This window comes from Cyanistes caeruleus, chromosome 4, assembly GCF_971803275.1.
Source record: "Cyanistes caeruleus chromosome 4, bCyaCae1.hap1.1, whole genome shotgun sequence".
NCBI classification, from domain to species: domain Eukaryota; kingdom Metazoa; phylum Chordata; class Aves; order Passeriformes; family Paridae; genus Cyanistes; species Cyanistes caeruleus.
The window spans coordinates 58258444-58285884 of record NC_141704.1 but is presented as its reverse complement, the minus strand read 5'-3'; the positions used below and the strand labels follow the sequence as shown (position 1 = coordinate 58285884).

At 42.7% G+C, this 27441-nt stretch overlaps 2 long non-coding RNA genes across 3 annotated transcripts in view; both read right to left on the bottom strand.

The window, feature by feature from the left end:
* Window positions 1-480, bottom strand: part of LOC147653671 (uncharacterized) — a 30820-nt gene extending 30340 nt beyond the window's left edge. Inside the window, exon 1 of one of the 2 annotated variants that reach the window (XR_015285673.1) lies at window positions 149-480. This is a non-coding gene — a long non-coding RNA (uncharacterized LOC147653671). The remainder of the gene's footprint in view (window positions 1-148) is intronic. The other variant, XR_015285671.1, reaches the window with a different exon arrangement.
* An 18361-nt stretch (window positions 481-18841) lies between these two features.
* LOC147653670 (uncharacterized) lies at window positions 18842-25326 on the bottom strand. The gene is made up of 3 exons (XR_015285674.1): window positions 25196-25326; window positions 23413-23523; window positions 18842-19075 (listed from the first exon to the last, which is right to left on the bottom strand). It is a non-coding gene; the product is annotated as an uncharacterized LOC147653670 (long non-coding RNA).
* Window positions 25327-27441: the final 2115 nt, after the last annotated feature.

The following is a 27441-nucleotide window of genomic DNA, read 5'->3' as shown; positions in this document are numbered from 1 at the left end:
CCAGGTTGATACTAGGCAGGGTTTAACCAGTTAGTCTGCAGTAGATTGTTTCACACCCACTTTGCAGTGTAGCTTGATGCTTTCTGTTCACAGAAAGGTCTTTCACAAACAGACCTGAAGCAACAACAAGAAGCACTTTTCCACCTACGTTTATCCAGTCAATCTTCAGTTCCTCAGAAGTCACCACAGCCATCTCACAGACACATCCTCTGATAAGGGTAGAGACAGATTCCTGCCTCCCCAGTGGGAGCTCAGCAGCCCAAGCTATCAAAACAGATTTATTATGCTTGACACTCCTTCTTTTCCTTTCCACTTGCCCTGCAAGGAAAAATGTCTTTCCTGAGAGAAAAGAAAGGTGCAGTAAACCCAGCAACCTCCATCTCAGCAGCCTGAACTTCAACAAGAAAAGGAAATAAGCCACCCCAGTCATGCCACCTGAGGAATCCAGCAGCTGTGGTGAGCTTATGTGCTGCTAATTTCAAAAGCCACAGGTGTAGGTAACCTCAGATACCCCACCCCGAGATGAGGAAGAGGTAGAAAATAAAAGAGAAAAGCCCCTGAGCAAATCTCTGTGCTCTATCTTTGGTGTAGGCCAGGGCTTGTACTGGGAGGTAAACCACTGAAAGTAGGAAGATAACAGTCTGTATATGGCTTTTAACTTACTTTTCCTTTCCACCACATGTGAAATTTAGCTCTACTGTTTCTGGGTCATCAGCCTGCAGATCTGCCTTAGTCATCTGGCTAGGGCGTTCGTAGAAGAACAAATAAATGAATCACAGTCTTTGCAGGAATTGCTGTAAAGTAACTCCTTCTCCCTTGCCTTTCCTGTATTTCCCAAGTCGAGGAAGCAGAAGTTCATAGCAGGGAGCCAGCCTGGGTCAGCGACTGGCTCACCAGGCAGCTTTGCAGGAAATAACCTGTGCACAGCTCTGCTGCTCCTGCCTTTCGGAGCAGCTCGTGCTCGTGGGCTGTGACATCCCCCCACCTGGGCAGGGGACGGGATATGCCCACACAGAACCAGGAGACAGTGGGAAAATTCATCCTGTAAAGTCTGCACAGTACAGGAACACCTCACATACATCCTCTGCCTCTGGGGCTGGGATGTTTGTATTTGCACTTTCCTTTGACCTTGAAAATTAAAGCAGGCAGGTAAGAAAAAGCAAAAAGAGAAGCTTGGGATAAATGACACTTAACAAGTCCAAATTCCTCCTACTTGTGCATTCAGGGGGCTTAAATCCATGCTCTGCACCAGGCCATTCTCATATAATTTTGTGAGTTATCTTCCCAAATGTAGGAGAGCAGAAGGAGATCTGTTAAAATCTCATTTTGCAGGGTGAGGGCCTTGGATGTTGTAGTGCCTACCACTGCAGGGCTGACATTTGATCCTACAGGTTTGGTGACTCTAGGATTGCATCTGGGGCTGTGGTGGGCAGTAGGACCTGAGAGCCCTCAAGGGGCACAGCTGTCAGAAGAAAGCTCAGCCTACTTTCAGAATAAATTAAACTTTCATGTTTTGGTTGTAGGAAGGCTCCTATTTCAAATTTACCTTGCTTCTTCAGAAAAGCATAAAGGTTTTCCCTCTAAAAATCCACAGGCTAAGTATTTGGCCTTTAGCAAGAAGAATAAAAAAAATTCCACCACCTTTTAACCAAATCACTTCTCCAGCCAATAAGCAGAGCGGAGCATTAAGCAAGACTGTAGAACATCTTGGTTTCCACCCTTTTTTGACCTTAAAAATATCTGCTCTCCTTGACATTTTTGGAGGAGGTGTCCTAGCACAAGGTTTCGGTAGCTCTGTTAAACCTGTGTTTTCACAGCTTTCTCAGTTTATACAGTTTAGACAAATCACAACAGCCTCTGCCAGGGAACTCTTGCACCCTTCTGAGCAACTGAGTTCAGTGCTTCAGTTTATCAGGAAAGTTAAACTTTGCTTGTCTTTAATGCCTCCTGTTTATAGCAGGAAAACCAAAGAGCACTCCCAGGATCCTACAAGCATGGCTCTCACCTATTTGTAACTACCATTACGCACTAAGATGGGACTTTCCACCCATCTGAGAAACACTCCGCTTTGCTGTAATTTCCAGAAGATTGCTTTCCTGCTGGGATCAGTCCCCCACATAGGTCTTGACAGAAGGAGCTACACAAAACAGATCTATGTGCAAAGCAATATCCTTCTTTTTTTCCCCACTTGTTTCTTTTTCTATGCCATAAGTAATCATAATTAAAAAGTGTATTTTGCTAGTTACTGAGTGTGATGTTCAGTGTGAACTTTCTGTGAATAAATTTCTCTAAACAAGCTCTGAGACAATTTCTTAAGATTTGCCCACAGTTAAGTGTTTTCTGGATTTCTAGTAATTCACAGAATAAAATTACTTGGCCTTTCATGTTCTAATAAAATTTTCCTCTTTCAAACAAGATTTAAAAGTTGCTGCTATGTTGTTACAGCTTCACAGAATTTTCTCCTCCAGTGGAAAACTACTCCTCTGGAAATATTTTGGCTTTGGTAATAAATCATCATACAGTTATGAAATTTTATTTATGTATGTGTCTATGCTTAAATTTGTCACTGATTAGCATGTTATTTGCCCACATTTCTCTTCTATGAGCTTGTGTTGTCCTTGAATATAAGGAAGCATTATACTAGCACAATGTAGAGAGCAATGCATTTACCCAGTGCCTTGATACTGCCATTTTCATTCAAAAGAGCCACAGAATTTTAATTAATATTCACTATAATTCTAGCAAGGTTTTTAAAAAAAACCATAACTGAAAGTCCATGAATCCTTATGTATAACAAACATGCCTAATAGCCTAAAGTAAGCAGTCATCTGTCTTTTCAAGTGATCAAACAGAACGAAAGACAGCTAGCCATAACACATCCAGTCTTATTTACTTGCTCCTCTTCCTGTTCCCAGCAATAGGCACAAATGGATCTCAGACTTTACCACAGTGATTCATTTTGCTGGTGGCAGAAGAGCAAAATAATGTTCCTCTCAGGGCTGCAGCCAATGTCACTTCCCTGCCTGCACTGACCTCCACCATCATGTGCATGTCTAAATCCTCTTGGAGTCACTTCTGTGGCGTTGGCACTCATGAATCTCCCTGTGCATTGACCTTATGCCCAGCAAAGTCCTGGCTCAAGCATCATCAGAGAGTTCCCACCTTCATGAGAACTGATAATCATTGCAAGGTTTTGAAGACTCTGTGTGTGGATAGTGGGATAGGTTTGAGATGGAACAGATGTGCTCCCAGAAATGGAGAAGGCAGCACATAGGCTAATTTGGGATGGTTATAAACACAAGGTGTGAAGGCATGATCCTACTAATCTCTTTGAAAGCCATAGTTTCAGGAGATGCCCAGGGTCCTTATAAGTTCTGAGGATTTCCTCTGCCTGTGTATATGATCTTAGTTGCTCTTTCAGCTGTTATTTTTTTCCCTCTGATTAGAGGCTTGGAGTGCTAACAGTCAGGGAATGCTGCTTCAGAGGAAATGGTGGAAAATTGCTTCAGAAGCGAGTTTGGATTTTACCACTGTAGTTAACTCATGACAGAAGAGGGCAAAACAGCTAACAAATATTTTATGAATCATAGAAGAAATACAGAGAAGAATCTGGACAGGACCAAAGAAGAGTATCCAACCCCAGGATGAAGCAGCCATACCATTTTGATGGTTATTCATAAAGACTTTCCTGAATGGGATCCTCACTCCCCAGCAATCTGTAGCAGGGCTGAGCTGTCCTTATTGGTACAAAACATTGTACCTATGTGTAAAACAAATCTTTTACTGCCCATCACAGTCTCTGCCTCTTGCTCTGACCAACAGGGATGTGACCCTCCCAGTCAGGATGCACTCACTCTCCTTCCCATTAAATAACACACAAAGTGGCCAGGTCTTTTACCACAGACCTCCAGGTTTTCTTGGGGCCATTTGGAAGCTTTCTGAGCTGTTGGAGTGCAAACTTTTGAACTGGACATTTACAGCTTACTAGCACAGGGGGATGGGTCTCAAGGAGATGACCATACTCCTTGCAACACCGTGTTTTGGTACTGAGCAGCTTGAGTTAGGCGTCATTTCCATTTCATGTCATCTGAGCACCTGAGAAAGTTATAATTCTAAAGCATACAAACTGCCATATCAGGTTATTGAGCAAAAATAAGAGAAAAATTTCAGAAAATCTATTTTTATTGACATAACCAGCAAGTAATGGGCTGAAATGGTGAGGGAGTCATACTGAAAGGTGGGTGATGAATATGAGAGGGGAAAATAATGTTTTGGATTAGCCAAACAAAAAAAAAAAAAATTCTTTCCAGCAAAAGGAAAAAATTTTCATAGGAAGAATTGTCAGTCTTCTCCAACTTAAAATGAAAGGTTATTCCTTAAGGGAAAATTGTTTCAAAATAAAAAGTGTTGTACTTAGGAAATCTAAACCATTGTAACTTTCCCCAGCTTGCTTTGTTTGCTTTAGCTTAAGGCAGTCTGGATTTGTAGAACATATGCTTCATCACCTACTCAGGCTGTCTGTCCTCTCTCTTCACTTTTAGCTTGGTTCAGGCCATCTGCATATGGTTTCCAAGTATCTCCCTTCTTTTTCATATAGCTGGCACTCTGGACATGGTTTGTGGAAGATGTCCTAGAGAGAAAGGCTCCAAAGACATAGGAGAAAATAGAGCTAAAACCTCTTCTCCAGCTCTGGACCTTCACAGTGCATCCTACATTTGCTGCCAACAGCACATAGACCCTGGGTAAACCTCATAGAGACTGAAAGTAAAAAGTTGTATTAGGTCATTTGCCTTATTATTCACAAACTGCCCACCATGTTATTAAAATTCTATGTCTGGGAGATATTATCTATTTTCTGATCAAGCCCTAGAGTCCAGCAACAAGATCAACATTGAGTTACATGACATAGTTACTTTTTTAGAAGCAAAGAGGCTTTGATAGTGCAGGCCACTAAGTTTGGTGGTTCCTCATTACTGCGAGATTTATCTATCTACAAGCCTTGAATCCATTTACCCCCACAGCAATCATCTGGGTCAAAATAGCAGCCCCACTTCATGATACACCTTCCCATTTGTTTTTTTAATTGTCATTATTTACTAGAATGATGTTTTCAGTGCTGACTCGTAGCTGGCATAGCAACAAAACACACACTCCTCATTTCCCTGGGGTGCCTGGAGGACACAACACACACTATTGCAGGGTTGCTTCATCCCTGGTATTCTAACATTGATTTTCACTGAAGCAAGCTGTGCTCTGTGCAAATATTGAAATTTTCCATGTCAGAGAGCTGCTTCCTTGTGGTTATTGTTGTTATTTAACAACATTAATATCCAAGGAACGCTCTAGCATCTATTCCACGAGGAAAACCACACTTCGTAGCAGAACATCACGTCTGGCAGAGCAGCAGTTTTCATGGCAAGACCATTTCTTTTTGCTAATCCCAGGAAAACCTGCCCAGTGTGGTCAGTTTATAAGTGTTTTGCAAAACTGCACTTCACAAATGTGCTGTTGAAATGCCTTTAGAGTTCTTGGCAGCTGGGTTCCCCTATGGTTTCTCTGTGTCATTCAGGAATTTGAACAACCAGTCCTCGAGACTGCAGCCAGTGCCATCTTCACTGTCTTTGCTTCTGGCCTTCCCTCGCTAAGTTTTTAGAGAAATCACTTTTGTCCCCTTGACAATTTCTTTTATCTTCCTACTTTTGTGCATATGTGATCAAGTACAGGCAGGCTATCTCACAACAACAGTCTGAACTGATTTAAAATGATTAGAGGACCTTGGCAGTAGATGTTAGAGGAGTATGAAGTGTTTATACTGTGTCTGTTTGCTTATAGTGCACATTTGCCAGAGCCATAATTCAATTTATGCATACAGATCAACTTTTTAATACCTTCCAGGAATAATTGTAGTCATCATTTTATGTTTCATTTTGTGTATTCAAATAAAACATGTTGCAATTGGATTGAAAAGATCGAAACCTGTTTTGCAAAGTCTCATTTAAAGTTTATGGGGTTTAGCACTTTCAGAATAAAAGTAATTTTAAAAGCTGTGATGTAGTAAGCTCACAAACACTTTTTTTCAAAGACATATATATTCCTCTGTGTTCTCAGAGAATTTGCCTAATAGAGTGTGATTTCATTTAATAGCTTTCAAAATACATATATATATATATATATATATATATATATATATATATATATATATATGTATACGAGGAAACATAAAAGTCCACAGCTCCCTATGTTCCAAATTCTTTTTTGTGGTCTTGTCTGGGACTATTTGAAATCTTTAGTTACTGTTTCTAGACTTCCATTTAGCAGCACATTCTGGTGCACTTGCAAGAAAGTGCCAGAGCTGCATGCTAAGATGCACACACTGGCAACCATGGGACAGCAATACACTGCAGTTTCATACCATTCCTCCAGCTTCAAGAAGTACAGTCTCTTGCTTTTCTGGATTTCCAAATACTAAATAACCATCCTTTAATAAATCAATGCCAAAAATTTCTGTAATAGCTACTTTCTTGATGGACAAGGAGTGCAGAATCAATAGACTCGTCTGTGGTAAAATTTGTCAACACTGCTATGAACCATAGAAACATTAGCAGCTGCTTTCCCTAGATTCATTTGCTTAGTTTTCAATTGTCAGCTGAAAATTGACCTTTCAGTTGGTCATGAAAAAAATGTTCTTTTACACAAACACCTGTCTGAGATGATGAACACCTTCCAGCCCCTCGATATGCTGACAGAAGGGAGCCCTCTTCACACAGCAGCCATCCCCCAGTTACTGCAGGAACAGCTACAATTAAAGATTTTGCTTTGGAGTGGGAAGTAGCTTGTGGTTTTGTGCAGTTGACATTTTTTTTTGTGGTCAGGACCACGTCCTCTTCTAAGATGCCAGACAATTTTAGTCCTTGGCACTGGCAGGCAGTGACTGGAGGAAGAGTGGCTGTGGCCACCCTCCAATGCCCCGCTGCTTCAGCACGCCCCTAAAAATGAATCTTCACATACTTGTTTTTCAGAGAACAGCAATGGGCTTGTTTCACAACAGCTTTTTCTGTATCTTACTTTTGTTTCTTTCTCTCATTCCCTTCGAGAAAGAAAAGACAAGAATCAAGCCTTTGTTCAAAGTGGTTTAACCCTCTCTGCCCCAGAGACATGGCTCATCGCAGCCTTCTGGACACACCACTTGTCAGGGACAGGGCAGGCTTCGAGACCCCTGGTCATGAACAGCATGGAATCCCACCAATACTCAGCAACTCACGCCTTTGCTGTTTGGCAGTTTCAAAGCCATACTTTCCCAAAGCTGAATCTTAAAATTGAGGTGCCTCTGTTCTTCTTGTGTCTGAAAATTATGAAGCAAAGTAACATCACTGGAGTTCTGCTTAGTGTGCCTTACTGCTTAGAGCACTGTAACAGTGCTGGCTGCTGCTGTCAGCAATGCCACAGTCACACAGAGCTACATGAAAGAATGGCACTGCTTCAGTTATACCTTCAGCTTTTTCACCTGAGGTACTTAATCCCTGACTTTTGTCCAAACTGGTTCTGCCCAGGTATTTTATCAGGAAGATAAGACCAAGCAAATACTGATATGTATCTAATTGCTTAATTGGTGACTTGAATGTTCTCAAACAGCAACAGAAGAATAATGGAGAGTACAGGTGGCCTCATCCTTTTGGGCACCTCAACCAGTCTCAGCACGCCACTGCTACTGCAACACAAGTCTGCCTGGGTTTGTGGCAGGGTAGCACCATCTGAGATCATCACTGGTACAACTTAGAAAGGAAAGAACCCACTAAATCTAACAAATTCACACTTGAGAAAATACACTGATGAACCAGAAAGAAAGAAATCAGGACAAGATCTATGAACACAAACATCAGAAATTTTGTGGTAGACTGTTTTCAAGAGAAATTGTCTCAGAGATATATTAGACAACAGTTTTTCCGCTGGATACAACTCTGTTATTTTTTTTAAATGATTGAAACATTTAATAGAAAATGAATTTAATTTGGAACCATAAAAATAAACTTACAGTACACTTTCTAAAGTACTATACTTTTATTCTGTGGGTTTTTTGGACCTCCATTATTTTATTACAAATGGGATGGAACCCAAAATAGAATCATTAGGGTTGGAAACAACCTCTGAGTCCACTGAGTCCAACTGTTAAAGCAGCAGAGCTAAGTCCACCACTAAACCATGTCCCTAAGTGACACATCTAGACAACTCTTATATGCCTCCACTTCCTCAGGCAGCCTGTTGCAGTGCTTGACAATCCTTTAGGTGAAGAAAATTTTCCTAATATCCAATTTAAACCTCCCCTGGTACAACTTGTGGTCCTTTCCTCTTATTACCTGGGAGAAGAGTCTGATCCCCACCTTGATGGAGTGGGTGACAACAGGTAATTCCAAGGGTTCAAGCATCTCACCCACATGTTCTAGCCTGCTTCTGGCTGCATCTGGAGAGTTCTTTGACACACTGAGAAAACCCTGTAAAAGTTCCACTAGCAGTTGTAACACTTCTGAGAGGGCTTAAATTGTATTATTTGTTCTTCAAGAACAAATCCTATGAGTCTGGAAGAAAACCTGAAACTAGGGATGACCTGAAAGTGTGACAGCCTGTCAAGGGATTGCTGTGGGTTCCAGTTTGGAGCTGAGCTGCAGTATCAAGACACACTGTAGAAAAAGAGTAAATTCAAAATGTGTAAAATGAAGAATGCTGCTGTTGACAGACAGAGACAAAAACAAGTTGCTTAAAAATAAAACAACTCAAGAAAACATACTAACAACTTTAGTAGTCTGCTTCAACAGAAGCAGATGCAAAATGTTACAAAGCAATAATTAGAGTGAATTGCCTGAATGCATAGTGCTGTTGTGCAAGAGAGATCACTTTAGAAATGTACAGGAGGAAATGTTTGCTTGTGAGGAAATATTTGCTTGTTCCAAGCCATAAGAATACAGAACACTGAGTTTTCTGTTCGGAGGGCGTGGGGATGTTTAATGGAGCTGAAGTCCTGCTTGTGAGAGGGCACCCTGTGTTCTGGCAGGCATCACCTTCTGATAACAATTCCTTACCTCCTGCATGGGAAGACAGAACCGGGAAAGATCAACTAATTACTCAAACCAAACGGATTCTGCTAAATTTCAAGCTTGTTTTACTTGGTGGTAGCTATGAGAGAAATGATGCTGATACTGATTGGGTGGCATGCATTTGATATCTAAAGGCTGCTGGGCAAGAGCAGCAGGGAACAGAATGTATATGAATTGTGTGCCTGTTTGCCCTGGACTCTGACTTTGAAAGGAAGCTGTTTATGTGGGAGAGCTGAATCTCCAGAATTTATTTATTTTTTTTATTTTATTTTTGCATAAGACTCTCTGGCAGTTTGCCTCATTTCAGAGCAGGGATATTTTGCAATTATTGTTGTCTGTTTTGTCTTATCCTTTTTTTCCTACAAAACACACTACAGCAGGACAAGCCCTTGGTGTACTCTCTTCTGCTGCTTCCATGACGCCAGCCCTGGGGAGGTAGTGGGGAACAGAGGGAAGCACTGAGGAAGGTGCTTTCTGTATGCCCTCCTTGGCTATTTCATTAATACAGCCCCCAGGTCTGAAGGGTTGGTTCCCTGCACCCAGCTCCACATCTCATGGCTGGGCAGCCTTGTTTCCACTGGGACAGCCCTGCTTGCACCACAGAGTTTTCCCCAGAAAACTGTTGCTGCTAGCAGACTGCTATGGGTCTGGATGGCAGCAAACAGAGTTCCTGCCCCACTGAGGAAGAGAGCAATGGTTTGGCTCCAGCTCTGATCAAGGAAATGAGATGATGTGGCTGCATTGTGGGAGCTGGTCCACAGTTAAGATGGAAATTTCTTCCCTCACCATTCTCTGGGAAACTTGCTCTGAGAGCAAGGAGGCCCTGGGTGGAGAATATGCTTTTGATGATCCTGAGCTATAAACAGAAACCTTATTTCCCAAACCAGGTCAAGTATGTCACAATCCCCTTTTATGTGTTAGGATATTCATCCACCCCTTCTAGGCTTTAAAGGAAATACACTTTGACTTATACCTGTATCTCGAGATTTATCCTAAGTACTCTCAGATTCTTTCAAACAGAAATGTAATATCCTAACAGTGTACCAGTAAATGCATTTTTCACTAATAAAACTGCAAATCAAAATTGATCAGGCTTCATTTAGAGAAAAGTTTGTGTCAATATGCAGTAACATTCACATCATATGTACTTACCTAATACATGTTTACTCAAAACTTTTCAGAAAGAAAAGTACCTATGATCACATACAAAGTCTCAGAATAAATCTGATAAAATTAGTATTTTTAATGGTCAGAAAATATAGAAAATAAAACCATGGTGAGTGGAAGGGAGGGAGGACAAGAGATTCTAGAGATTCTAGAATTCGAGAATCTAGAATCTAGAATTTAGCTCCTCCCCAGTTCTAGAGATTGGGGAGGAGCTAAAATAAAAGGAAGAGCTCTGTGTGTGGAAGATAGACTAGGTGCACTACAGGTTAGGCTTTTTGAAACACAAAGATAACCTCTTGTTTTCTTTTAAAGGAAATTGCAACTAGAAAGACCAGCAGGTACTAAAGTGTGTTTGGTATGGTCAACAGGCATGAACCACTAAGTTTTCAAAACCCTTCAGAGACAGCGAGGATCTGATGGACCACTGTCACTCTGCTAAGCAGCTGAAACAACTGGCAAGTAAAGTGGCCAGAGCCATCATTTCAATGGCACATGGAATTCAGATCAGTAGTATCACTTCTGAAGGCCTTGCCCAAACAGGGAAAACTGAAGCAAACACAGCCATTAGTTCACTAAATGTAGAGTGAACTATTCCTTCACTAGGGGGGTACTCGCTAATTTGTTTGTCAGAAGCATTAGGAAATAATATCCAGATGAGGGTGACCTAAGCCATAGGACTTGTTCTCACTCAACTTTGCAAAATAAGAGCAATTAAAGAGGCAAAGAACATACATCCTCCTAAAAAGGGATTGAGTATTTTAAAATACTATTTAAAAAAAAAAATAAAAAAATTACAAGACCTGATCAGCTAGAGAAAGGACACTGTGTTCTTTCTGTGTTTTGAGCACACATCACCCTCCCCCCTACTATTATTAGGACTCATTTTGTAGAAGGAGCAGAAAACCAGATGGTGATCCCCAGTCTCAATAAATGGGGGTCTCTCTGTGTGCTGTCTTCTGCTTGCCCAGCCCTCATGTTGCCAATTCATGGCTCAATGCAGGGGAAGAAAACCAACTTTATTGGCAGAAGAAATTGCTGCTATTTAAGGACAGATGTTTGTCTCTGTCATTTATTAAGGTCTGCATGTTGTTAAATGCTTGGTAAGAAGAATGGGGAAAAAATTAAAAATTGAATGGTCAATTTCTTCAGCTAAAAGGGGTGTTCTGTCAGGGCTGAAGAATTTCACATGCTTACGTACTTAGTGGTCATAGAATGCTACTATAAAACTAAAGTAGTTTCAGAATTTAGTAAAAAAAAATTGTGTAGAATTAACTCATAGTAATTTAGCAAATTGCAGTGTTTTTGCAATATGTTCAAATTTGAAAAAACTCAACACTCATTGTAGTGTGTGTTGAAATATCCTGTGTAAAGACAACACATTTGTAACCTGTACAAGAAATAAACAGGGTACAGAGAATATTCACACCAAGAACAGACAGGCTTACTGGAACTAGTGGGATGAGAAAGAAAATTTCAAGTATATACACCAAAGGAAATGAAGCATGATTAGATCCTTGGTATATTAAAAGTATTTGAGATTTATTTAGACCCTGCACTCTTTTCTGTGCAATGGTCAGTTGAATCTCAGCCTCTGGTCTATGGAATATTCAAGGATTTCTGAACAATGAACCAACCTGAACAACAGCAGAGACTGAGGGATGCACTTTAAAGAGCATTATTTTGGTATATTTAACGGAGATGCATTTTTTAAAGACTGACATTTAGATTCGGTATTTAGATTTAGATTGTCTTGCTTATCTTAGGTGCTTGTCTTTACACACCCTGTACCTTCTGAAAATAGGTGTTGTTTCATGCTCATATTACAGCATCTGATGGCAAAGCAAACTCTTATAAAACAGCCACAATGACATAATTATGAATGTGCTTGATGTACCTCAGACCTCAGAGTCCAGCTCACATTTAGGCACCTGCTGTCTCCAAGGTTCCTTGGGGGAGACCAGCTGTAAATAATAAGTGTCAAGGAACCACACAAATAAATGCTTCTGGCTGCTTCATGAGACTTTTTTTTCTATTCAATTTCAGCTTTAAAAAACTTAATTCCTTATTTTCTGAAAACTAGGGAGGGTCATTGGAAATCTAAAATTTGCTGCTGTAAATTTCAATTTTGGAGATCCAGCCTTTATATTCAAAGAATTTCCCACGCTGGTGGTATCAGTGATAGCCATCTCAACACCTACATTTTAATACCAGCAAATGAGTTGAGTAATTCACACAAGACAGAACATCTAAGTGGTGTTGTTCATGCAGGTGGCATCCTGGCAAAGGCTTTGACCTTCAGCAATTCCACCTGAGTCAGCTTTCTGGGTCAAACCCAACATTTGAGTCAGCTTTCTAACCTGCTAGCAATTTTGAGAGGGCAAAGGTTTGAGGGGATTTAGTGTTGTTCTTTCCTGGTTTCATCTAAAGTACAAAACTCAACCGGCAGAGCTTAATTTCACCTTGAACAGTTAACTCCATCCAAGAGAAAAATATGGATCAGAGCTGCAATTCTGTTTTAAACAACAGAGTATTTGATAATGAATAGTAATTAAATTAAAAATTAATAATATTAAACTACCTTAATCTTGCTATGACTGCCACTTCACTACAAAAGACGACTGGAATACTGTTGATTGTGTGGCTTTGGAATCATGGCATGTTAAAAAAAAACAAAACAAAAAAACCACAATTCCAAGAATGAAAAGGGGATTCTGAAATCCACATAAAGGCCACTGTTTTTCGTTCTCTTTCTGCTTCTCTTTCTGCTTCGCTTTCTGGTTCCTTAAGTATTTTTCTTCTCATTTTTTTTCCCCAGAAATATTTCAAAGGAAATGTTAATTGTTCTAAGGTGTTTTTTGAACTTCCAACCTACACTTGGTGCCAGAAAAGCGGCACCATGACATGAGACCCCAATACTAAACTGGAACATTTTCTATGAACCTTACCTAAACCTGCAGAAAGCTTACCTAGACCTACAGGGACCAATAGCTATTTTTTCCCAAGAGGGTTATAAATCCCATCCAGTGAAAACAGTTACTGTTATCACAGTAATTTCTTTGTGTATAAGGACACAGTGAACTATTTGTGGGGTGGGTAAATAAGTAATCATTTTAGGATACATGAGGCTTTCCTGGTAGTTAAACAACATCCTACCTACTTGTCAGACTCCAAATCCTCTTCCAGTAAATCCATTGCAGCCAGCTGTGCATATGCATGTGCATATGTATGCCCAGCAGGTATTCATTCCCCAGTAATGGTCAAAGTCTACCTCCTTCACTTCCTTCTCCAGCACAAAGAACAGAAGTCACTTTTTACCTTTGTCACACAATAATTGAATCAATATGTAATCGTAAATTTATAATGGTCCCTTTGGGACTTGGCCATGTGAAGGGACAGTGTGCTCTAATGGTGTTATACCCTTCATGTGAAAGCTTGCCAGACAGCAAGGAAGATGCAAATAGCATGATATTACATTCAGTCCTCCAGCATTTCATTAACAAAGAAGTGTTGGAACATTCAAAGATTCAAAATGCTCTATGCAATAGCATTTTCTGAAATTAAAGTACAGTCACCTCTCTCCTTACCTTCAGAAAAACATGAAATGAAGTGGCTGGATTTTGAGTTACCAGTTTTAACAGAGCAGTAAGGAAAGGAGTTGTTTGCATACATGTGCTTTCACTAACAATGCTCTGTTAAGAACCTGTCAAAGCAGAATGTTTTTGTTAAACTGGGAATCCAAAAAGTGACTTCCATAAAAAACTTAATATCAGGCTCCCATGTGTGTGTGCACAGTCAGTGATAGGAAGCAGTTAACTAAAAGGCCTTAGGGGTGTTCTGTGTTACAGAGAAAATGTTTGTACCCAGTAATGGCACGAGTCCCTCTCAGACACCCACACATGCATCTCCAGCCATCGGTCAGAAACTGCTCAAGCGCTGAAACAGGGTCCTCAGGCTATCACTGCACAGAACTGAAATCCTGGCTATCCAAACAGACAGGAACACTTCAGGGGGAGGAACATGAGATTTGGTAACACTGCAACACAAAGCACCTACACCCCAGCAAGCCCCAACATCACCTGGCAGGATAGCTGGGCTAGAGGAGCAAGAACAGATTTGGATTTGGCTTGCTGATTATTGGAAAGTTAAAAGAACAATCTTATAAACAACTGGAAGAGTTGTCTAGTAAATATCACCTCTTCCAATGCATCTTTACCTCCTGATTTCAAAAAAGCCCTGTGCTTAGACATGGCAAAGGAGACCCACATCCATTACATCCATGAAGCTCCTGATGAGCTCACTAGTTTGTATAAGAAAAACCTTCAGTTTCTGCTCAAATCCCCCAACTCCCCTCAAAAAATAAGACAGTGGAATTAAACCAAATGCAACAGTCCAGTCCAGGGGCTAATATATTTTGGGGATTTCCTACAGAAAACATGAAAAGAGCTGAAAGTTCAGATGGCAGAACAGTCTCTCATCCATCCCAGTTGCAGCACACATCAGTGGAGCACTTCTCAGTAGAAGTGCCAGGCAGCAGCAGGGTGATCCAGAACAGCCACCACCAGTGTCAGCCTGCAGGGTGGCAAGGAGGTGGCCGTGCCAGCAGCCAGCCCTCACAAAGCCCCTGTGTCTCACCACTCACTGCTGCAGGAGCTGGCTCCACAGCCCTGGTGGGACACTGCTGTGTGCCCTTATTCAGCCCACCATGGACTTCCTCAGTGCTGGTGTCATGGCATTGGAGGAATCTAACTTCAGCAGCTACCATATCCCTGCTTTTCTTGACCTAAGCCCAGGGAAGCTCTGGTCTGGGACAGGGTGTTATCAGTGGGAACAGGCAGACTTCACACAGAAAAAGAGCGTGAGAAGTCCTGAGAGCAATCAGAGAACAAAAGCAAACTCCATCCCCAGCATGAGTTATGGGCTTCCCCCGACATCTTGTAGTATCAATTTCCTACATTCCCAAGGTTTCCCCACCAGCATAGGCTGCAGAACTCCTCCCAGTGTTTCCCAGTGGCCAGCCACAATGGGGCCACCAACACTCAGGTGTTTCTAACATTATGACCCCAAACTCAGCTCTGGACAGGAGTGGGAGACCTCATTCCCAGCAGAGTGAACATGACTCAAAGCAGCTGTGGTGCCCTGCTGAAGTGCTCCTACACCCACAGGGGCCAGGGCTGCCCATGGGCAGTGGCTGAGTGTACAGGCTGGCACCAGGGCAGAACTTAAGGGAGCTGCTTCCAGCTGGCCCATGACCGACCCTCAGGCAAGTACAAGAGCACTCACTGTCACCTCAGTCCTAAATTACTGTCTCTTCCCTTGCTGTGAGCAAAGGCTGAGCATCAGCTGCCTGCAGTGACACCCCCACTGCTCTCCAGCAGACCCAGTTCGACATCCCAACACTGCCCACTAGATGGGAGGGCCAGGCACACAGCAGGCTGCTGCACACCTGTGAGGCAACGCCAGACAGAGCACCACTACAATATCCATTGTGAATCCAAGGAAGGTTTTGCACTCATCCTTCAAACTTTGGGAGGGAGGTTGTCTAAGCACCTTAAGGTAAGATCTCAGCCTATGCTGAAGTTCATGAGGATACTGACAGCTCAAAATAACAAATTCACTCTTTTCAAGAAGAGTGAGAGATTACTGTTGTCTTGATTTGCGGTATGACTGGACTGCAGTACTACAGGCTGTGGTACATCTCCCCACTCTCACAGATGGGTTATGTGAAGATGGGTCTCATCATTCTGGCTTCAGGACATGATCAGTAGCCAAGGCAAACTGAGGAAGATCAATGAGTCACTTGCTTCTTTGTTATCCAGGAATATTTTTTTTTTCCCATCTGAATTGAAGTCCTTATGATTCCTATTGCAAGATAACCAAATGGGACTAGCAGAGAAATTAGGGAACATGATGTAACAGTCCTTTAGGATATGATCTAAAAGCCTTTTCTTGCCACAAAATTCAAAGCAGCCAAACCACAGGACAAAAACAGCTCAGAGTCTATTGTCTACTCTTCTTACACTGACAAGATGCTGATGATCTTCTCTCCATGGAAAAACAAGTCCAGAGAGTCACCCCTCAAACATGCTTTTTATACTCCATTTTCCCCATTTCTATATTCATTTCCCCAAGTATGTTCTAAAAAACATCTACTTATGTACCATACTGTACATGGAAGCAATTAGTTTTAGAAATTAACCACAAGGCACATTTAAATCTACATTGCACTTGTATCCAAATCATCACCACATTGTGATGGTTATATTATTTATTATGATTTAACTGCTACCAGCCTGTTTAGAAGGAAAACAACTCTCATAGTGGACCCAGCCATTCCGTAAGCCACACTTAAGTTTCCCTTCTGTAAGTGAAACAGCTGCAGTACAGCTGAGTGTCAGATATGAGGTTCTTATAAGCAACACAGAGTTAAAAAAAGGTGAACTTTGAATTTCCAGGCAAGACTTGTTATCTCTGACATCACCTTTATAAGGATGAATGTATATTCTCCAAGATATATGCCAGGTAAGTCTGGTGCTTCTCTAAGATGACAAAGATGGAAGGACTTTTTTCATTATCTATGCAGCTGTTCAAAGGTCTTTCTAAATTTCAGGTTTGGTTGGAAGGCAATAGTGGTCATGGTTTCCTCGAACAAAATCTCCAACAAAAACTTCACTTACAAACATGCTGTGGTGATCTGTGCTGGAAAGACAGAGTTGATGTGAACAAAGGGCATCTCAAGCAAAGTAGCTTCCTGAGAATCATTAAAAAACACAAGTAAGGAAGTGCCTAACCAATGTAACAAATACCTATTATCAGCATTTTGGCAGCCAACTCCTCAACAAGCACCTTCTTCTCTTTCCTACCCAGGTAGCTCCAAAACCATCCTTGCCAGGTGTTTCTGCTTGAGCTTGTTTTAAGGCATCAACACATGGGGCTGATCTAGCAGCTTTCATCATTGATTTTTTGTTGCTTTACTGCTTACAAAAGATCTAGGATATCAGACCCACACAGTAGGAAGCACAGCATTTTCCCTGCGCTCTGGAAACTCCCCAAGAATTTTGATGCAGACACAGCCCACGCCCTTGCAGCTTTTCCATAGACTCCCATGAGTCTCACCAAAGTCCTTCAGTCAAAACTCTGCTTACAGACAGCAGACATATCAGATGGATTCATACTGTGGAACAGAAGCTACTCATTCCCCTCCTGCCCTGGCTTCTCTTTTCCATGTGCTCTTTTTACCTACATGAAAACACTGTGCTTCAGATATATTTAAAAGAAACTTTGTTAGTACAACAGGACCTAATGCAAAAATAAAAAATTGTCACGATGTGGAAGAAGAGAATGAAAAGAATATGCTAGATGCTAGTCACATCTCATCCAGGGATAAAGAAAATAGATCACAGGTCAAATATTGCTGTCTCATGCTCTTCTGCAGCCCTGAACTCTAAGTCTCAATAGCAATAACTCTAGGTTTTGGTCTCAGACCACAGTTTTTCTGACAAAACACTTGCCAGCAAGCAGACTACATTTTATACAAATGCAGTATATTTCTTCTTGGAGAACTGAAGGGGTCACTTATTTGGATGTATTGAAACATTTTCAGTTCCCTTCTCTATCAGAGCAGTAAAATTAATTTAACCAATTTTAGATAAATTTAAAATTCATTTAATACCTATCCCATCACTGGCCTTTAAATCACACCTATCTACTAATTTCTCATGCTTTGTTCAATCGTGACCAAGTTAGACACAAGAAAATGTGTAAAACTACACATTACACCTACAAAACAAAGAGCCAACCCAACAGGATTTTGACTAAATGCTTTTTCTGAATTTGTAGAAAATGCTCATGCCAACTGGAACCACTTCTTTTTTTCCAGGAACATTCAGTTTTGATGCTGTTTTCTTCCTTGGAAAACTTTAGATCTGGATTGGCATCTCTGGTTACTCCCCTTGAGCCCAAGTGATCCTGTCCTGTTCTCTCTCCATTTGTGAAATGATAGTGATAGGTACCCAAAACAGGCAGCTTTAGGTTCAGTTCAAGGACAGGATTAAATGTAGGTCATCTATACCCTGGGGAAACAGTGCGCTCGCTCCTCTGGCTGTGGTTAATCAACCTCTCAGATTTCATAAAAAAAAAATATAAAAAAAAAATATTCTGGCCTTCTCCATTGTGAATGAGAACATTACAGCTGCAAGAAGCCAAACAGTAAAGAAAACATTCCCCCAACTCATGTTGTTCTACCAACAGGGAGGGTATGAACAACTTAAAATGGTTTTGCTGTTTCTTTTCCTGAAAAAGGTCATAGCCTCTGATAGTTTTAAAAATTGCTTATGTAAAACCAGACTTACAAAACAAAATTTGAATGCACCCTAAGTATAAACCCCAGGTTTACAATAGCCATCATTGTAATAAAAAATCTTCCCAGTAGCTGGGTTTTCCTAATTAAAACATAAATTTTCTATAAACCCAGATCTAATTCCACAGGGCCCCAACCCCTTTTCTTCATGTCCCCTCCCACTTTTGGATTCGGCTATTTTTCCATTGTAAATCAGAGAATCGGAGCTGTAGGCTCCCGAGGAATGCACCTGGGATCCGGGGCTGCACGGAAGAGGGTTTGCCTTCTCCCAAGGGAGAACCACCCTCACGCTGCAAGAATGGCATCCAAACGGCTCCTCTGGCACCCAGGGGAATAGAGTAAAGTGGGTACAAACAGCTGGAAATGCTGCCAAAGTGTCAGGCTTCGAGTCCTCCAGACCCTGCGGATTCTGTCATCCTTGTCTGCTGAAGCAGGTTTTCAGTTTGCCTCTATTTCCTACTGGCTGGAAAAAAAAAAGTTGACACAACACCAACCAAGGTGTTACAACACTTTTGGTTATACCTCCCTGGTCCCTCCCAAAGGACCTGGCCAAAACCCACTAGGGGTGCAATCGTGGCCTGGGATTTTTCAGACCACTCTCCCGCTTTTTCATGGTCTTTCCCTCATTCTCCCTCCTGTCCCAGCGTGCTCCAAATTCCTCCTCTGAGAGCTTGTCCATTAATACAAAGGAGCTACTGGATTCTGAGGAGCACATTTCTTCTGCCCAGAGAGCACCTGCAATCCTAAGCAAGCTGAAGCAAAACTGTGCAACAACTCTGGGATTTCAGAACAGGTGTCCAGCTGGAAAAGGGAAGGTGAAATGTTGTTTTATATCAAGTGCACATTTTATCTTTCTCGTGCACTGACTCATCCTCATAGACAAGCCCTGGTGTTACTGTAGTGAGTCATCAAAGCAACTTTATTTATAATCACTCTGCCTGATGTTTCAAAAACACACAAGACCTAAACCTTATTATAGCAATACTAAATGACTTGATGGTCTCCCAAAGCTCATGCTTTGATTTGAAATTCAAGAGCATGACAGAGTTTTAAAGGAGAAACAGTTCTGTGAATAGGGAACACTGAGGCTCAACCTCCAGATCAGACCATCAGCTGTCATTTAGGTCAAACAAAAGGTACACTGGATAAACAGACATTTCTGTGCACTGGCCATTTAGACATACAATACCATGGTGTGAATGGACAAAACCGTGTCCCTACAAAGCTCTTCTGCTCAACATCCCTGTCCCTCTTGTAGCTGCAGAGTTTGGAGTAACATATTTGCAAACTAACAACACCAGTTCCTGGACTCAGGCATGTATTTTACATTAACTTGATGCAAGCTGTTACAGACTACAACCTTTCCCAACCTAGTGTGCAGCTGTGAAAAGATATTTATTTACCTCATATCCTAGTTCAGGCAGTGCTGGATGGTCCCAGTCTGAAGGAAACATGATGTATGTGAAGGAGCATCTGATTGACTGTTTGAAACAAGTTTGACCAAGATAAACAAACTCAAGGGCTTTCCACAAGAGTCTCCTGATCATGCTTCAGGGACTGCCTTAGAAAACTTGTCTTTATATTCTGCATATTCTTATATTCAGTATAAACTGCTCTCTTTTACTAATGCAAGCTACAAGTAAAAGTCCATTGTTATAGTGCAGCTCTGCAGCAAGAAGCATCACATTGGGCTTTCAGCTAAGCGTTAGCTTTTCCTTCCTTGCTTACCTATGTGCCTATAAACATGCCTAACAATATCATAACTTAGACCCATATAAAGAAATTACCAACAGCTCTTCAAGTATGATCCCTACATTACCTTCCCATACCACAGCCAGGCCATGCTGGCCTCTTCAGCCCAAAAAAATAAAAAGAAAATGTCATGACACAAATTGTTCATGCAATGCCTGTTGAGACCCGAAGAAATTATTTAAAGTATCCCTTTCCTGAACTGGGAGAGGAACCAGAGAATGAAAAGATCACCTAAACCACAACAGATAATAAACATCCGCTTTTGCTCCCACCAGAATATTAATTTTCTTCTCTTTTACTTTTCTTGACTCTTATAGGACTCGATCCATGCTTGTTCCAACAACACTGCATAAATTCCCCCTAACTGATATCTCTGCTTTTCCAGTCCCACTCTTCTGCCTGCTCTAGGCTACAGCATCCAAAAAACAGGATGTCAACCTTATTCTCTGATCTTCCCAGATGACCAGCAGGCTGTGTGTCAAACCAAAATTGTCTTCTCCAGGCTCTGTGGTTATGTATGCCTCAGCTGGACCTGCTCTTCCACCTTGTCACCTGTACCAGCCTTAATAGAAGAATATAAAACAGAGCTCTAAAAATCCCATTATGGTATTTTTCCATCTCCATCAGACTGTTTTGAACAACCCCAGCCATGTAACTCGTCATCAGCAGAAAGTGGGAAGCTGCCCTGGCAGTCCCCAGGCCTCTGGGACGTCTCCTCAGAGCACTCCCCTCGCAGCATGCCTGCCACAGTGACAGCCTGCCAACGCTGTCAAACCCACCACCCAGCCTACCTGCACCCAGTCTACATCAGCAGATCAATGAGTCACTCTGAAGCAGGAGAAGACTCAATAAACAGACATTATTTTCCACAGTCAGGAAAATAATGAGCATAACACCCCATACCTTTTCTTGTTCTGTTTCCTACTGCCACTTACTGCAGTACTAGGACTTCTGCAGTTTTTTATCACAGAAGATTCAGGCGTCTGTACTATTTTTTGAAAGAGAAGATAAATGCACTACAAATGAGAAAGGAGGCTTTTGTTCCCAGGGAATGCTGCCCAGGAGAGCAGATGTCATTGTGAAACACAGTGGGATTATCCTCCTGTGCTGCTCCTACATCCAACCCTTCATCTGTTGCCTGCTGCTTCTGCTTCAGGAATTTGCCATCAGTAAGGAGATATCTGTGCAGCCTTTTCATGCTGTGGTGATTGCCTGAGGAGTTGATTATCCCAACTTCATGCTTTCTTCCCTTCACATAGAAACTGTCTCCAAAGCCACCAAGCCTTAGAGGTTGCTGTCCTGACCTCCAACCAGCACAAGCTCTTCTTCTGGTGTTGGAAGAAGAGATCTTCTCTGTGATTTGTGATGATAGCACAGGGAAAACACAAACACCTTAAGTGCTGCCTGTGAAAGTTTTGGGGAGGTTTGTGGACATCATTTTATCTGTGCCTCACTCCAAGTGGAGTGAGCAAACATTTGGATCCCTTTATAGTGGTGTAAATGCCTATGACAAAACCAGGCCTCTTTGAGCTGCAGAGTCCTTCTGCAGGCCTCTAGACTCTGCCTTACTCACACTACATCTTATTCTTTTTCCGCTGATGTGCCACAGCACCCAGTATTTCAATCCCCATCCCAGGTGCTCTCAGTTTTGCTGCTTGCCAGAGATGTTCAGGAAAATTCCTGCCTCTCCTCACAACCTGGCAGCTGGTGCTGCCCACCAGACAGCAGCACCAGATGATGCTTCAGAGGCTGGGGAAGCCCAGAGCCTACAGAGGCCTCAGGAGCCTGGCAGTGTCTCCAGTGAATGCCAGATTCACCAGCTCCCTTGCAGTGACGTGCACAGATTATGCTGGATGACTCAGGCTCAGCTTTATCACCAGGGAAGATGTAAGGATAACAACTCCACACACTCACTCACAAGAGCACAGTGATGGAGCAGAGCTATGAGAAGGTAAAAGCCAGAAGGAGCTGCTCAGGGAGTGCTTGGTTACAGAGCACTGATTCCCTGGTCTGTTTACAGCTCACTTGCCTTGAATAAACTTCACTTTATTTTCAGCTGCTGAATGAGGCCCCCAGAGAAGCCATGTGCTTCTTTGAGCCCCAGACCTGAGGAGGAAACATCCTACCTACCTCTTGCTCCCTTGGACTAGTTTTGGAAGATACTATAGGGCAATGCACACCATCTCCTCTAGACATGAATGACATACACACTTTTTAATGTTTTAATCAAGGCTGCCTCCACAGCTTACCTCCTTCAAATATAACATATCATGAGCAAACATCACTGCACACGATTTCTTTTTAAACTCTGCACAGGATGTATATGTACCAGAAAAACTCAAATACAGTTCATAATTGGCTTTAGCTACTATGCCCCTGACCTTTTTCCTTCCCTGTTCCTCTCCCTGGAGGCAATGGTCACAGCAGTTTGGGGGAGAAAGGAGAGAGGTTTTATGCTTGGAAAAGGCCTAAATGCATGGCCTTTTAGCCATGCAAAAGGCTAAACACACCCAAGGAAAAGCAGAGTCACCAGCATGTCATGCTCACTGTGCACCAGGATAAAATGATTTCATATAGAAAGTAAAATTACAATGCACACAACAACCACACACAAGGTATGTGCACAAGAGGGACACCATATTGATCTTGAATTATCCAGTATCATCCCCTTCAACATACTTGTATCTTTATTTCAGCCCTTTATTTCCTAGTTACAAACATATAAGGAAGGTTCCCACATTTACAATCTTAGCTCAGCATGTCATAATATCAAGGAGACAGAGACATCACTTTAAAAAGTTCCTACTTAGAAGAGAGCCACCAGTTTTGATTAGTTCACAAAAACTGCTTCCATTCTCTTTATGTTTCACTTCCTTCCCCTTCCCTTCCTCCAGTGTTAATGGATACTGTCTGTACCCCATGAAATACTCCCTCATTGCTTTCACATTCAAGCAAAAAAAAAAAGCTTATTTTTGGAAAAGAAGATGCATGACAGTTAGTTCTCCTTTAAGTATGTCAAGAGGTAAATACACAGATTTTTTTTTTTACCTTTGAAGCCTCTCCCATACTTCTGTGAATCCACTTGAAATTCAAAAGTGCACAGATGAATCTGAAGCCATGACACCACATCTGCAGAAGTTACAGGGGCAGCACCTGGTTCTGGACAAAGGAGAGAGATATTTTTTAGCAATTGGCTTTGGGCCACAGAGGTGTCATTTGGATTTAGCATCTATACCAGTTACATGGAAAAGCCAGGGATTTAAACCAGTCAGAACATGGGCTTATCTCTGAGCTGTATCAGGGTGCCTCTAAATGTGTTTAAGGGAATTTTAGAACCACAGAATAGTTTGGGTTGGAAGGGACCTTAAAGATCATCTAGTTACAATCCTGTGCCACGAGCAGAAACACCTTCCACAGACTGCTCAAAGCTCTGCTCAATCTGGTCATGAACAATTCCAGGGATGGGGCACCTTCCACAGTTTCTTTGGGCATTTCTTGGGGCATCCTATTCCAGTGCCTTCCCACCCTCACAGTATCTCTTCATAGAATCTCTTTTTAACATGTAATTTAAGCTTACCCTCTTATAGTTTAGAGCCATTATCCCTTGTCCTGTCACTAAACACCCTTTAGCAGTGCCTGGACCACAGCAGGTTGGAGGGTCTCTCTCATGTCAATCTTTTCTCTCTGTGTCCCCCACCAAGGACCGCTGGTGACTGCAGTGCCATCTGATTACGTGCGCATGTCACCTCCCTTCACCCCGGCACTGCCACCCTCCTTGCTCCCTGATGCCCTTCACCCTCCTCTGACTGCCCTCAGAGGTGGAATAGAGGCTCCCCAGAAGAAGAAAGTGCAAATCCAGGCTCTGGAGCTATTTCCAAGTGAGCTTATAGATGGTGATGGTTCCTGGTTTGATAGTTTTGATGGGAAAAGCAGGTGATTTTCTGGCATTTGTTTTTCAGCAGAAGTATGCAGAAAGTGAGCTCTTCTCACACGCCAGAACTTTCAAATTAAAATGAGTTTTCAACAAATTCCCAAGCCATCTGTAAAGACAGCCTGTTTTCAGAGCTGTGTTTCCTGGGAGCATTGAGGAAAATCAGAAAAAAATGCAAAAATGTGTGAGGTGATGAAGAAAGCACTGGGAGAATATCTGTACCCCTTTTATTAAACAGAGCTAGCAGGTGCTCAGTTCAAAGCAAGGCAAAGGAGAGCCTCCCTCAAGCAATATCCCATTCAGCTGTGGGAATATTTGCTACAAGATGTTGTGGAAGCTAAAATTATATACAGATTTAAAAAGTGATGGAATAATTAGTGAAAGAAAAACACATCTGGGGTTATTACATATATAGATACCAACTCTGGCGCAGGAGATCTCCAAGCCAAAATTTGTTGCGCGCAGGCAGAGCAGTTTGGAAAATATCTCTACAAGTCTGCTTCTAATTTTGTTTGGGCACCTCTCTCGCCCAGCGATAGGGACAGGCTCTGGTACACCTCTTGTCCTGATACGTCTTTCCTACATTTTGGGGTAAGAAGAGCAGGAAGGGAGTGACTGGCATTGGGTGCTGGGCATGAGAGGGAGATGTTCACTTGCATTCTGCACTCAACCCAGTGCTTGTGCCCATCCAGCACCCCGGGCAGCGGGCGTCAGTGATGGACACAGTGCAGAACGATGGACACGGGCAGCGAAAGAGGCAGATGAGGTTCTAGCAACGCTAAAATCTTTTGCAGTAACCCTGCAGTCCTGCCTGCTGGGTGGGTCCCTGTCCGCACTGATCCGCACCCCGTGCTCAGCAGCAGCGACTGACCCGGGACTCTGTGGGGAGGGGGCACTGACCTGGCCGCGGTGCGGGTGTCCATGAGGGCAGGACCCCGCAAGCCCCGCGCTGCCCTCAGCTCGGGCTGGGCCAGCGGGCCCCGCCCCGCTCGCCCTCAGCCGTCCCCGCCTCAGGGCCCCGGGGCTGGCCTGGCTCCTCCGCCCCGGGGACTCCGGCCTGGGCGGGCACCGCCACCTAGGGACAGGGACAAGGCTCCGGCCTGGGCGGGCACCGCCACCTAGGGACAGGGACAAGGCTCCGGCAGGGGCTGGCGGCTCCGGGAAGCGTCCTGACAGCGCTCCATGGGCTCCTTCTCCGCCCGGCAGCGGCGGCAACGCAGGGAAGTTCGGCTCGCCTTCTTTTCCAGGCGCGCTTAGTTTGTATTCTCCTTTTATTATGTGCTGTCCCCACTTTCAGTGTCAATCGCAATGACTCTGAACCCGCACGTCTGACAGCTGAAGAAAATCGTCGCCTTGTTTTGCCCTGTTTCAAGGAGCACTTTGCTTCTTTGAGATATCCAGACTGGCACAGTCAGTCCTGCAGCCATGCTCAGGGGCTTCCCAAATTCACCCTCAGCTCCCATCCTGTGCATTTCCCTCTGCTTCGGCTGCATCCTTCCTTGTACCAACACCTGCACTTATCCTTGTGCCTGCTTAGTGGAGAATCCCCTTCTCCCCACACTCCCCTCCATGCTGCTGTAGCACTGACTGCTTAAAATCAAAAAAGAGCTTTTCACTCATCTTGTGTCCTGGCCTGCAAGCCTTGCCCCTGCAGGACATGCAGCGTTGCAGCACCAGTCACATCCCACCTGCTTTAGGCATCAAGCAAACAGATACTTCACCTTTGAAGCTGATCTCATACTGCCAACAATCTGCTTGAAACTGGAGGGTGCCAGTCTGGTCAGCCTGAGTTGCCTTCTCTGACTGTGTAGGGCTTAAAGCAGGAGCACAGTAGTTTGGAGACTAGAGCAAGGAAAAGAAAAAAAAAAAAAAAAAAAAAAAGGAAAAAAAAAAAGGAATTATCCATCAGAAAAAAAATTGGCTTATAGGACCTGCAGAACAGCATTTTATTTGCTAACCAGGTGTAATTGCCTACAACTTGGAACTTCCCACTGCATTCCAGCTGAACCCCACCTCCCATCAGGAGCTGTTTCCTGGACTGCCCCCTCCTCATCACAGCACACACAGCTGGGGACTGGTGGTGTGGTGCATCCCCACAGCCCCATCCATCTCTACAGTCTGCGGTGCTTGCTGCCTTCTCCTCAGCCCTTCCAGGCAGGATTAGAAAACATCACCACAGCTCTCAAAATGGTTCTCAAATGGTCCAATTGGCAGTGCATAGGAGAGCTTTCTGGCACTGTTTTCTGCTCTAAGTTAGGATTTACAAAAGAAAAAAGCACTTTCCTCATAGATGCACACACAACATATTAAAAAAAAAAAAAATAGATTAAAGAAATTTTGAAAGGCTCTGGTTTGGTTAAGAAAAGAAACAACATTCAGGTCCCAACCTGTCACGGTCCTCTCATGAGTGATATAAGTAAAATTATGAGATGCTACAGAATGCATCAAAATGAATGTGGGGAGACTCTGAGGCAAGGTACAAGACATGCAGAGAGCAAATGGACCAGGAGGAACAAGAAAAAGATTATCAGCTTCTGGCAGTTTGCTTAATGGTAGTCTTGAGAGGGAAACCCAAACTCTGCAGGAATTCCTGGACTGTTGTCATCATATCACAGCCCAGAAAATTGTCCAGCTTCCAAATCCTCAGGGAAGAAAACAAGTCCTAAAAGGTTTGGATTTTCTTTTTGCTTGTGCTCAAACCCAGGCATGCCATTTTCTGCCCTCTGAGTGTGCCAGCCCACAGAATAGGCACTGAGAAAACACCTGAGCCTGGTTAGTTAACAATAGTATAATTCGACTGTTATCCATGTTTTACCTGTAGAAATCAATACTTCTGAATTTGCCTAATAAAAAGGCACATTTTTATTTATAGGTTCCCTAATAAAACTTCCACAAGTGTGGTATTAGATCACCTAGCTATCCAGTCCACGTAGCTCATGCCACTGCAAGGAGCTGCTTCTCTTGATGAACAACAACTTTCACAATCTTCTTGAATTCACAGTCATTAGAGGATTACGTTAATTTTTATGTAGGTTGATGGCATTTAGATAGAGAAGAGTCCTGCAAGTTGTCTTCCCAGTTATGTAATGAAGCTTTTGCATTACTTATGAGTGTCATTAATTATGTTTCAGCTCAGGAAACTGCCT